The sequence below is a fragment of the Haliotis rufescens genome, unplaced genomic scaffold, assembly GCF_023055435.1.
Source record: "Haliotis rufescens isolate VD_foot unplaced genomic scaffold, xgHalRufe1.0.p SCAF_10, whole genome shotgun sequence".
Classification (NCBI taxonomy): Eukaryota; Metazoa; Mollusca; class Gastropoda; order Lepetellida; family Haliotidae; genus Haliotis; species Haliotis rufescens.
Window position 1 is genome coordinate 38,811,671 of NW_025963780.1, and position 14,884 is coordinate 38,826,554.

The following is a 14,884-nucleotide window of genomic DNA, read 5'->3' on the forward strand; positions in this document are numbered from 1 at the left end:
GGTGATTAAAGATGCGTCAAACAGACACTACGGTAAATTCGTAGATTGCTGAAGACGGTCACTGTCAGCCTGGACACGGATCGAGTCGATACTACGATAGTTTGGATGACCGTGCATTTCTTCGTTTGCTCATTAGGATGAGCCGTAGCAAGAATGTTTGTGAACAATCATGCAATCAAGCTCTCTGACTTTTCTCAATGCATACTGAAACGCTGATCTAAAAGATCAGAAAGAACGCTTATGTATGTTTTCGTGCTAGGGGATTCCAAGGGGTTTCCCCAGGAATGTGGAAGTAGTCCGTCAGTGTTTACGACATTTCAAGAACACAGTCTCGTGAAAAACGTATGAACGTCAAATTGTGTCGTTCATACACTTATGAACGTCAATTTCGCGAACATGTGACCGACCTCTCGTCCAATGGAAAAACCGTATATCGTGTAAACTTCAAATTAAAAAAATAAAAGTATGTACATGTACATGTGTATGTGTCCCTTGAAGATGCGGGGTAGAATGGGTTTTCAGCAACCCATGCTTGCTGTAAAAGGCGACTATGCTTGTCGTAAGAGGCGACTAACGTGATCGGATGGTCAGACTCGCTGACTTGGTTGATGCATGTCATCGATCCCAATTGCGTGGATCGATGCTCATGATATTAATCACTGGATTGTCTGGTCCAGACTAATAAATAAATAATAATTTAACCTTTTTTCTTCTCGTCTCTTGTTACACATCCCAATAAAGGAAAAAACATTACCTTCTCCCAGCAATATGTAAAGTTCAATAATAGCCGAGCACTGGTAATATCCTACTTTATGAAGCCCTTGTCAGCGAAGTTCTATTTTCACGTCCCTATATCGCCTTTAACACACACTGATGACCCAATTAAATCACTGGTCTTTTGTTTCTGCCCAATTATAAAAAGGCGTTGGGCCAAATTCATGTATGTTCTTCCGGCATTACACAACAAAAACTATACATCACACAGAAAGAATAAAAACATTTTTCTCCAGCTGAGGTGACACGCGCCGTTACAGCCTGAATCAAGGAGTCTTGGTAAGCTAAGCATACAACCAAGAAACTCTCGTGTCAAAAAGCTGTTAATTCAGTCTCATAGCTCTAATTCGCAAGAATATCTGGTTTTGCTGTTGTAGCCAACAAAATATCTACTTTCCAGACAAGATACAAGCAACATCTTGTCTATCTTCTTGAAAATATATTCAGGCTCATGCCTTTAATTAACAAAAATATCCACTTTCCAGACAAAATCCCAGCACCCCGACAGTAATACTACTCAGGCCAATGGATCAGTATGCACTTAATATTTCATTCTAAGCTCCCTGAACGTGAATACGTGAATATGGCTCAACGCCTTTTTATAATTGGGCAGAAACAAAAGACCAGTGATTTGTTTGGGTCATCAGTGTGTGTTAAAGGCGATATTGGAACGTGAAACTAGAACTTCTCTGACAAGGGCTTCATAAAGTAGGATTTTACTAGTGCTCAGCTATTATTGAACTTTACATATTGCGGGGAGAAGGTAATGTTTTTTCCTTTATTGGAATGTGTAACTCTAGACTAGAAGAAAAAAAGGTTAAGTTATTATTTTGACATTTATTCATGTTTTCCAAAATAATTTTCATTTCCTCTGCGGAAATTATGACACGAGTTCGCCTCGTGCGTTGAGTGATAATGTTTTTGCGTAGATTGTCAAACAAAAACAATACGGACGATGTGAAATTCGAAATAATATCTTGCCAGCTCGATATTCATGTTTGTGAAAGTGTCTAAATACACTTGCGTTTAATGATGTAACATAGTTTCACGATCCAATCCAATCTATAGTCTCTACAAATTATAATAATGGTCATTAACTGATTGTTATATCAATGATATAATTGATCGCTTGATTTTATAAATGATGAACGTACGTGTATCTACTTTGTGTCTGTGTGACTGCGTATGTGCCGCACGTGTGACTGTTTTATATGTGTGTGTGTATTCATACATTGTCACCTCAGAGACGATATACAATCAGTGAGATACGATACTCTTATTTGGATAGAGACGGTAAAACATATTAAGGGACCTGAATAGAAAGGAAATGGGTGCGTGTCCGTCATGTTATCCCCTGTCTCTGTGTCAGTGAAGACACACCAGGATGAAGAAACGTTACATGGAAGCACCATCCCTCACCCAGCATGGCCTCATTGATCTGCAGTCTGGATTTTTAAAGTAATGTATTCTCATTTAAGCCACCAACGTGGTGTTGAGCACTTACATCCATTGTTAGGTGATCGTGATTCCTTCCCTATCGCCGACAACATCTACAACGCAGTAAAGATGAGGAGACTAGATGCTAGACTGACATTTCGTCCCTTAAACTATCCATTATGTCAGAGCTGAGACAATCTAGACTTGCCAAATCATTCTCGATATGAGGTGGATTCATTTTTTTATTCATTTTCTAATGTCTGCGATACAAAGTAGGAGCCAGTTAATGTTTTCCCGTTCAATCCTGTTCAATCCAATATGCTGGCCGGGTTGCGTGTAGGAGGCGACCCGACACCGTAGACGAAGTGAACTGGGCTGCTTGGGTAATGGTTCTCCGTTGTCCTTAATTAATGATTAAGATGAACTGATAGTTTTGACCTTTTTCATGAAAATGTTAAAAGGAACTGGATGTATTGTACACGTGATCATCGAACACAATATGATAGTACCGCTTTACGTCGCTTTTACGTTCTTCAAGTGATCAAAGTAGGAGATACAAATCAGAGTCAAAGATGTGATTTTGATGAGACAAAGTACATTCCAAAAGATCAGATAGGGAGACATGTAATCTGAAGAGTCGTCATACCTTGTAGGAATGTAAGTACCATAACACTGGTGTCCGGTGTCCGATTTTCCTTTCATACAGATGGGTTAGTCCTTCAACAATAAAGTCAATACCGCAAATCCAAACAAAACATGTACAAAACAAAACATGTATCCAGCACCAAAGAGGCAGGAAGACACTTTCAGCTTGATATTATTTGCATTTTCCTGGATACTGATCCTTTTCCTGCCATATGTCCATTTCAGCCAGCATTGGGAGGAATCCATAATTAAACTATTTCAGCCACAAAAAAGAACACGTCATTTCCGCAGTACCGGATATAAAATTAATGATAGTTTCTTTAAGCCAAACTGTTTTCCTTCTTCTTTTTAGGTACACTAAACTATTTTCGAACAGTCACTGCATTGTGTGAACTATATGCAGTGGTATGTGTCGGAACAAGAACTGCAGGAAAAAAATGTTTGCTATCTCTACGCGAAGTGTCAGTGGTATTATGTGAGGAGCAGAAGAACTCGACTCTAGTGGTACTGAACGCACATTGAACCTTCATACACAATGAAGGTATTGTGCAATTCAATGAGAGGACTTCATTGCTGATTAAAATTTGTTTGCAAAATATTTGTTGTTTTAACATTCCAGGGGTCTGCATCCATTTTCCAATCATACAGATAGGTTATATATATTAAACACAAGATTGAAGTTTTATTTTGAGGAAAGATTGTGTTATCATCAACATTGCATCTATTTTCCTTTCATACAGATGGGTTAGATATTACACAAAGTTTGTAGGTTTGTCTTTGGAGAAAGTTTAATCCCCCTAAGCATTATTTTAATATTTTAACCGATCAGTGCCACAACATTTTGATCAGTTCGACAACTGGTTTATTTGGAATGTCAAAAAAGAAATAGCTAGCAGAGTCAGCGGCAATATGTTGAGTAGATTGAATGAAGCGTCCAACGATGAACAAAACTTCGTTCAATCTGGATGTAAGAAAGAAAACCTGCCGAGAACAATGAACATAAAACAGACAAAAAGGAAACAAACACCACCACTGATCCCATAACACTTAAGAATTAATTGAACTCAACGTTTTTCCAATAAATCGATACAGGACACATCGGTCTAACATCCTATTTTGAAATGTGATTTGTGATGTGCATGAGTTTGTGACAGGTGCGAAACTATGCTGAATAGAGTTGCCAAAACATAGCATACTTAAGGTTGAAAGCAAAACTATAATGCCCACAGCAAATACATTACCATCGAGTAACCATTTCCTGTTTGTTTCAATACGTGACATCGTTGTGTAGGGTATGTTTACCCCCTGCATGTAATAAATAGTCACGTTAATCCCGTTAAACGAGAACCATAATTGGCACATTCCGGTGGAAGGGTAAGAGGGTTTTGTTGTGAAAACACTCTGCCTCAATAACCACACCTTCACTCATTTATCTTCGCATTATACTATGATGTCAATCTCACAATTCGTTCACGGCGGCTGCGTTTGAAAATCAAATTGAAGTCATTTGCTTAATACAAGGAAACAGTGCCTGTTACCTGTCGTCAACACTTAGACGAAGGATTCTCATGTCGGCTCAGATAAATAGCATTAACAATATAATGCAGTGGATTCTGTCAGTGAACGTAAGTGCTAGACACCACGTTGGTGGTTTAAATGAGAATACATTGCTTTAAAAATCCAGACTGCAGATCAATAAGGCCATGCTGGGTGAGGGATGGTGTTTCGATGTAAATGTTTCTTCATCCTGGTGTGTCTTCAATGACGCAGAGACAGGGGATAACATGACGGACACGCACCCATTTCCTTTCTATTCAGGTAAATCTAATATGTTTTACCGTCTCTATCCCAATAAGAGTGTCGTATTTAACTGGTGGTATATTGTGATATTTTGTTCCTCCCATTTTTGTCTCTGGGATGAGAATTTATGAATACACGCACACAAAGAAACAGACACACGTGCGGCACATACGCAGTCACACAGACACAAAGTAGATACACGTACGTTCATCATTAATAAAATCAAGCGATCAATTATATCATTGATCTAACAATCAGTGAATGACCATTTTTATAATTTGTAGAGACTATAGACTGGATTGGATCGTGCAACTATGGTACTTCATTAAACGCAGTGTATTTAAACACTTTCACAAACATGAATATCGAGTTGGCAAGATATTATTTCGATTTGCACATCGTCCATATTGTTTTGTTTGACAATCTAAGCAAAACTCTATCACTCAACGCACAAGGCGAACTCGTTTCATAATTTCCGCAGAGGAAATGAAAACTATTTCGAAAAAAATTAAGAAATGTCAAAATAATAACTGAACCCTTTTTCTTCTAGTCTAGAGTTATACATTCCAATAAAGGAAAAAAACATTACTTTCTCCACGCAATAAGTAAAGTTCAATAATAGCCGAGCACTGGTAATATCCTACTTTATGAAGCCCTTGCCAGCGAAGCTCTAGTTTCATGTCCCTATATCGCCTTTAACACACACTGATGACCCAATTAATTCACTGGTCTTTTGTTTCAGCCCAATTATAAAAAGGCGTTGCGCCATATTCACGTATGTTCTTCCGGCATTACACAACAAAAACTATACATCACACAGAAAATAACTATTTTCCACTGCTGAAGGGACACAAGCGCCGTTACTGCCCGAGCCTAACAGCCTTGACACTATCAGGCTAATTAAGGACTTAAGAAATGCGTTGTCCACCATTCCATGATGAGTGTGTGGTTGGGGTTAACACTGTTCAGAACCTTATAACAGTTATATCACGGTATCACTGTTAGAATTGGTCTTCGGCAACCATTCTTGTCATAAGAGGCGACTAAAAGATAGAGTGGTCAGGATCGCTGACTTGGTTGATGCATGTCTCCGTATCCCAATTGTGAGAATCGATGCTCGTCAATCACTGGATTGTCTCGTGCAGACTATTATTTACAGACCGTCGTCATATCGCTGAGTATTGCTGGTTGTGGCGTAAAACAAGAAACAAACAAGTACAATCTTTCATAACTTAGAATTCCACTATTGCCACATAATTTATTTCGTTACTTTGTCTGAGTGGTCACAAACTGACACAACCCGTAAAGGTCTGGGGTAGAATTGGTCTTCAGCAACCCATGCTTGCCGTAAAGGTGACTATGCTTGTCGGAAGAGGCGACTAACGGGATCAGGTAGTCAAGCTCGCTTACTTGGTTGATGCATGTCATGGTAACCCAATTGCGTAGATCAATGCTCATGATGTCAATCACTGGATTGTCTGGTCCAGACAGTCGTCAAATAGCTGGAATATTGCTGAGTGAGGCGTTAAACAGCAAATAAACAAACAAACAAAATACATAGACACAAACCCCTTCAGTCTACTTTCGAAACCTCTAAATTTAAAACACAATAAGATCATCTCTTAACTCACATGAAAGAGACCACTTCATCCCAGATGTACATTTCAAGTCCCATATAACAGTAAATGTTCACTGAAGAACAATAACAGTACATCATCACAATAATCCCACCTTCCCCTGGAGATAACTCAACCATTTCTGACGTAAAACACGTGAATCAAATACACCGCCATCCGTCTTATCGTTGTTAGTTTAAGAGTTGACAGCTATAGACATCACATAAGTCGCCCCTGCACTCATCAAGTCATGAAGATAGGATGAAATGGACGACGCGTGTTTCACCCAACAGGTGTGAGGGTAACGACCAACATGTTAAGATAATTCTATGTCCTTTTATTTCCGAAACAAATAACTAGAAGTTGAAAGTGGTAAATGTTATCATCACGTGCCAAAAGGGTGTTTTATTGGAGTAATACAAGCTGACACGTTCTTGAGTAACGGAAATTATACAACCGATAGAATCTTACAGTCCGCTTAACGTCATGTTGGTTATGTCTGGTAGAGTGGTATCTGTCGGCTTAGACATCATACATGTATTACTGGCATTCTCAGTGAAAGGTGGGCACGGATGGCCCAGTCGTTTAAGGCGTCACAAATCGCTGTGTAGACTTGCGTCCCTTAGCACGCCAGAAACCTATAAGCATGGGTTCGCATCCCAGTGGTACCCGATTATGTGTCGAGGTTTGTCCCCCTCGGGGGTTTTACCAATGTGGTAAACGTTTAGACCTGTAGCCATTTGGGGTTTACATCCTATTTTAGCTGTGTAGACTTGCGTCCCTTGGCACGCCAGAAACCAATGACCGTGGGTTCGAATCCCGGTGATACCCGATCATGTTTCCAGGTTTGTCACGCCTCGTGTGTTTCATCAAAGTGGTAACCCCAATTGCATGGATCTTTGCTCATGATATTAATCGCTGGATTGTCTGGTCCAGACTCGATTATTTACAGACCGCCGTCATATAGCTGGAATATTGCTGAGTGCGGCGTTAAACAACAAACCAACCAAACCAACCAACCAAAGTGGTAAACGTCTAAAACCTGAATCACTTAGTGTTGTCTTCTCACAAAAAGCTGACACATTGCGATATGACTAATAGATAATACTGTTCAAAGCGGCGTCAAACCCAACACACTCACCCACTCTTGGTGAAAACAGGGCCGTGGCAGAGTCATGGTCATGTAAGAGAATGTAAGTGTTTAATTTGGCAAACCGAACTTTCACCAGGATAATATTCTGACAAAATTGTCCAGTAGGAACTATGCTACAGTAGGTACTGCTGCGAAAATTCCGATTTCATTTCCCAGCAAGAGGGTTTGCATAATGTTTAGACTAACATCTAGTCTATCTCAATCTCAAATTATGTCTCGGCGTGCCAGCTTTATGTTAGAAGGACGCTCTAAATGGCGTTCATACTGGCTGTTAACTTGGAAGCCATGAGCACGTGAAGTTTTTATACACCAAGGATAAATAACGGGTCAAATCTGAGACTCGAGACAATAAGCGTCAGTTCCAGCAGGCAAGGGGATGCTGTTGCCAGTGACGGAGATGACTAGGATGTACCCCTAAAGGGTCGACGGTGATGATGAATACAATGATGACTATTGTAATAATTAATACTGGACACTGATCGACGTTAAACTAAGGGGTAATACGCTGTTTAAGAAGTCAGACGAACGCCATATGACAAGGACTCACAGATTCGCCCTTTCCAGCTTCCCTCTTCCTCTCCCTGACATGTACGCAGCTGTATAAGACCAATACTTGTGGGCGATGGTAAACACCATTTCACCACCTGATCTCCAGGACGAGCCGTCCCAAAATCTGGAAAATAATAATAATAATCATAATCATAATCATAATCATAATAACATTAAAAAAAAGCAAACACAAGCACTGATCGCATAACACTTAAGAATTAATTGAACTCAACGTTTTTCCAATAAATCGATACAGGACACATCAGTCTAACATCCTATTTTGAAATGTGATTTGTGATGTGCATGTGTTTGTGACGGGTGCGAAACTATGCTGAATAGAGTTCCTAAAATAAAGCATACTTAAGGTTGAAAGCAAAACTATAATGCCCACAGCAAATACATTACCATCGAGTAACCATTTCCTGTTTGTTTCAATTTAAGCCACCATCAAACAATTTGCCTGGCAGTTTAGTTGATCTAACTAAAACTAACGTGACATCGTTGCGTAGGGTATGTTTACCCCCTGCATGTAATAAATAGTCACGTTAATCCCGTTAAACGAGAACCATAATTGGCACTTTCCGGTGGAAGGGTAAGAGGGTTTCGTTGTGAAAACACTCTGCCTCAATAACGACACCTTCACTCATTTATCTTCGCATTATGCTGTGATGTCAATCTCAAAATTTGTTCACGGCGGCTGCGTTTGAAAATCAAATTGAAGTCATTTGCTTAATAAAAGGAAACAGTGCCTGTTACCTAACGTCAACTCTTAGACGAAGGATTCTCATGTCGGCTCAGATAAATAGCATTAACAATATAACGCAGTGGATTCTGTCAGTGAACGTAACTGCTAGACACCACGTTGGTGGTTTAAATGAGAATACATTGCTTTAAAAATCCAGACTGCAGATCAATAAGGCCATGCTGGGTGAGGGATGGTGTTTCGATGTAAACGTTTCTTCATCCTGGTGTGTCTTCAATGACGCAGAGACAGGGGATAACATGACGGACACGCACCAATTTCCTTTCTATTCAGGTAAATTTAATATGTTTTACCGTCTCTATCCCAATAAGAGTGTCGTATTTAACTGGTGGTATATTGTGATATTTTGTTCCTCCCATTTTTGTCTCTGGGATGAGAATGTATGAATACACGCACACAGAGAAACAGACACACGTGCGGCACATACGCAGTCACACAGACACAAAGTAGATACACGTACGTTCATCATTAATAAAATCAAGCGATCAATTATATCATTGATAAAACAATCAGTGAGTGACCATTTTTATAATTTGTAGAGACTATAGACTGGATTGGATCATGCAACTATGGTACATCATTAAACGCAGTGTATTTAAACACTTTCACAAACATGAATATCGAGTTGGCATAGTATTATTTCGATTTGCACATCGTCCATATTGTTTTGTTTGATAATCGGAGCAAAACACTATCACTCAACGCACAAGGCGAACTCGTTTCATAATTTCCGCAGAGGAAATGAAAACTATTTCGAAAAAAATTAAGAAATGTCAAAATAATAACTGAACCCTGTTTCTTCTAGTCTAGAGTTACACATTCCAATAAAGGAAAAAACATTACTTTCTCCCCGCAATATGTAAAGTTCAATAATAGCCGAGCACTGGTAATATCCTACTTTATGAAGCCCTTTTCAGCGAAGCTCCAGTTTCACGTCCCTATATCGCCTTTAACATTCATTGATGACCCAATTAATTCACTGGTCTTTTGTTTCTGCCCAATTATAAAAAAGGCGTTGCGCCATATTCATGTATGTTCTTCCGGCATTACACAACAAAAACTATAATACATCACAAAGAAAGAAAAATAACTATTTCCCACTGCTTAAGGGACACTCGCGCCGTTACTGCCCGAGCCTAACAGCCTTGACAAGATTAGGCTAATTAAGCACTCAGGAAATGCGTTGTCCACCATTCCATGATGAGTGTGTGGTTGGGGTTAACACTCTTCAGAACCTTATTACAGTTATATCACGGTATCACTGTTAGAATTGGTCTTCAGGAACGATTCTTGTCGTAAGAGGCGACTAAAAGATAGGGTGGTTAGGGTCGCTGACTTAGTTGATGCATGTCTCCGTATCCCAATTGTGTGAATCGATGCTCGTCAATCACTGGATTGTCTCTTGCAGACTATTATTTACAGACCGTCGACATATCGCCGAGTATTGCTGGTTGTGGCGTAAAACAAGAAACAAACAAGTACAATCTTTCATAACTTCGAATTCCACTATTGCCACATAATTTATTTCGTTACTTTGTCTGAGTGGTCACAAACTGACACAACCCGTGAAGGTCTGGGGTAGAATAGGTCTTCAGCAACCCATGCTTGCCGTTAAGGTGACTATGCTTGTCGTAAGAGGCGACTAACGGGATCAGGTAGTCAGGCTCGTTGACTTGGTTGATGCATGTCATGGTATCCCAATTGCGTAGATCAATGCTTATGATGTCAATCACTGGATTGTCTCGTCCAAACTCAATTATTAACAGACCTTCGTCATATGGCTGAAATATTCTTGAGGGCGCCTGGAAAACAACAAACAAGCAAACAAACAAAATACATAGACACAAACCCCTTCAGTCTACTTTCGAAACCTCTAAATTTAAAACACAATAAGATCATCTCTTAACTCACATGAAAGAGACCACTTCATCCCAGATGTACATTTCAAGTCCCATATAACAGTAAATGTTCACTGACGAGCAATAACAGTACATCATCACAACAATCCCACCTTCCACTGTAGATGACTCAACCATTTCTGACGTACAACACGTGAATCAAATACACTGCCATCCGTCTTATCGTTGTCAGTTTAAGAGTTGACAGCTATAGACATCACATAAGTCGCCTCTGCACTCATCAAGTCATGAAGATAGGATGAAATGGACAACGCGTGTTTCACCCGACAGGTGTGAGGGCTACGACCAACATGTTAAGATAGTTCTATGTCCCTCTATTTCCGAAACAAATAACTAGAAGTTGAAAGTGGTAAAATTTATCACCACGTGCCAAAAGGGTGTTTCATTGGAGTAATATAAGCTGACACGTTCTTTAGTAACGGAAATTATACAACCGATAGAAACTTACAGTCCGCTTAAAGTCATGTTGGTTATATCTGGTAGAGCGGTATCTGTCGGCTTAGACATCATACATGTATTACTGGCATTCTCAGTGAAAGAGGGGCACGGGTGGTCAGTCGTCTAAGGCGTCACAAATCGCTGTGTAGACATGCGTCCCTTAGCACGCCAGAAACCAATGACCGTGGGTTCGAATCCCGGTGGTACCCGATCATGTTTCCAGGTTTGTCACGCCGCGTGTTTCACCAAAGTGGTAAACGTCTTAAACCTGCATCACTTAGTGTTGTCTTCTAACAAAAAGCTGACGATCGCGATATGGCTATAATAATGTTCAAAGCGGCCTCAAACCCAACACACTCATCCACTCTTAGTGAAAACAGGGCCGTGGCAGAGTCATGGTCATGTAAGAGAATGTAAGTGATTAATTTGGAAATCGAACTTTCAACAGGATAATATTCTGTCAAAATTGTTAAAATTGGAATTATGCTACAGTAGGTACTGCTGCGAAAATTCCGATTTAATTTCCCAGCAAGAGGGTTTGCATAATGTTTAGACTAACATCTAGTCTATCTCAATCTCAAATTATATCTCGGCGTGCCAGCTTTATGTTAGGAGGACGCTCTAAATGGCGCTGATCAAAATGACCATGGAAGCCACGAGCACTGTTCACAATGTCGGTGGAAGCCATGAGCACGTGAATGTATTTATACACCAAGGATAAAAATCGGGTCAAATCTGAGACTCGAGACAATAAGCGTCAATTCCAGCAGGCAAGGGTATGCTGTTGTCAGTGATGGAGATGACTATGATGTATCCCTAAAGGGTCGACGGTGATGATGAATACAACTATGACTATTGTAATAATTAATACTGGACACTGATCGACGTTAAACTAAGGGGTAATACGCTGTTTAAGAAGTCAGACGAACGCCGTATGACAAAGACTCAGAGATTCGTCCTTTCCAGCTTCCCTCTTCCTCTCCCCAACATGTACGCAGCTGTATGGGACCAATAATCTTGAAAGCGATGGTAAACACCATTTCACCATCTGATTCCAGGACGAGCCGTCCCAGAAGCCTGCGGACAGTATTAAAATCTCGTAAATAATAGATCCCACCACCCTCGCTCTTCCCTCAATAGCATATATTTACCAATTATGATGGGAGGGCTCAGTTCGATTAATGTGGAGGCTCTTCATGATAGAATTGTTTTGTGAACTTTTGCACACATTTATTTGTCTGATGATCCTCTTGTGAAGCATGTCAAGACTCATGATGAAAACAAGGCATTCCACAGTTTTCTTAAACGAGCCAAGGATGTGGGACATAATCTCAATGTCGGTGTTGATTTTGTTGATGATTCTGAACTGCTGGAATGTACAGAAATGAGTGTCAACAAAGCGAAGTGCCATATCAAGTGGGCCCTGTTTTTAAAGGAGAGGCTATCTGAACGAGTTTATATGCAGTGTGTTGAGGAGATCAGCAATCCTGCAGAGTCCTTCACTTGGATGAAGTCGTCTGGCCTGAAAAGTGAAACAGAAGGCTTCCGAAACTCAAAACCGTCAATGTGTGATTTTGCATCAAAATGTGAATATGATATGTAGATTATGTAATGAATTTAATGAGACTGTCCAACACATTGTGAGTGGATGCCCAGCTTTGGCACAGGCAGAGTATCTTAAGCGACATGATGGGGTGGCTCGATCATTTTATTACCGTCTTCGCCATGCTTGTGGTTTTGACACCGAGGTCCACCCATGGTACGACCCGGAATATGTAGAGGGCGTCATGGAAAATGATAAATACAAAATCCTTTGAAATAGGCCCGTTTACAGCCTCAGACATATCCAGGCCAACAAACCTGATCTTGTCCTTTTTGATAAATCCAATGAAATCATTTATATCATTGAATGTAATGCATAATTAATTACATTAAATTAAGAATTTGGGATGCACAATGTCCACTTAACAACTGCCCAAATGCAGAGAGAGAAGGGGAATATATGTGTATGCTATACATGCGCGTCATCATGCGGCACACGCTGTGTCTGAGTGGGGTATCCATGTAAATTGTGGCATGGTATCTCAGTGGGCTTGTTCTATATAACCAGGATTAGGTCAGGACTAGTACAAGCAGTCACAGACACAGACACAGACAACACACACACACACACACACACACACACACACACACACACACACACACACACACACACACACACACACACACACACACACACACACACACACACACACACACACAGGCCACAGGTACAAGTACAATTATTTTCAACGCAACGTCAACCTCCATTTCACCTCATACCATCTAGGTCCGATTTGATTCTGGCTGTCTTAACACAAACTAGTCCGCCGTCCACACGGAGACTCTATCAGGAGGTTTATCTACCTCATTACTTTGATTCGTTTCTCTTAAATCAATGAAAATAATCGTGGCCTTGTCAAGTTCATGACATTAAAAACAACTCGGTGATACATCTAAAACTTTAAACGTTTCTTATCGGAAAATATACCCTTTGAGAACACACCCTACATCGCAATTCAGGAAACTGTCGAGAAACGCTGTGTGAAAATAGAATCGTGTCCAATTCAGTGAAAGATTGTCAGTGTTGACGTAAATTTCCAATCATACAGATGGCTTATATGTTAAACAAAAGGGTGCAAGTTATATTTTGGAAGAAAAGGTTACCCCCCCCCTCAGCCAGCAGTACTCCAAAGTGTTTTTTGACCGGACAGTGTTGCAACAGTTTGATCAGTGCGACACCTAGCTTATCCTAAATATCAGAATGTATTATATTGCAACTACTTTTAAACTGAAAACAGCTATGGCATAGATTGAGCGCCAATATGTTTATGGGATGAGCGGTTTGAATGAACAATACTCGCAACACACACACACACACACACACACACACACACACACACACACACACACACACACACACACACTGACATCGATCACTAATCTTACTCTCTAACAGGAACGGTCTAAAGAGCCAATTGCGCTTTCAGTTTTTTCCCAATAAATCGATACAAAACACATCGATCTCGGATCCTATTCTGAAATCGGATCCCCATTTTCCGACATAGAGCGATTACGGTCTACAAAGACGTCATCGCGATAGTGGAAATCGGTGGACATTGTTAGGTCCTTGTACGTTACTTAGCTAATGCGATATCACTGCACGGTCTGCAGATTCCATGGAAAATGTTGGATACTATCGATTTGGATATTTCCACCTTAATCACAATCTCCCGTAAAAGGAGATAGAGTTTAATCTGAACAGACGATCATAAAAAAGAATATCGATCATTTTAAAAAAAACCCAACCAAAACGCATATGTTGTATTACGAAAGTATAATCATTTGATGAGATATAAACTCTGATAAACACAACAAATGTCAGTACCACAGATCCCACACAGCGCATAGGCGATTACAGATTACACTCAGAACCACGTGTGAATTAGCATGATTACTGTCACTAATGAATGTCAGCACGAGTGAGTCAGTGAGTATGGTTTTACGCCGCTTCTAGCAATATTCCAGCAATATCACGGCGGGGGACACCAGAAATGGGCTTCACACATTGTACCCATGTAGGGAATCAAACCCGGGTCTTCGGCGTGACGAGCGAACGCTTTAACCACTAGGCTAAACGACCACCCCGAATGTCAGTACTAGGGCTGGTGAAAAGGTTCTAAACTTAATAAACAAAACCAACAATTTTGAAAGTGTTTATAATTATTTTTTTCAACAGGATCTTCCTACC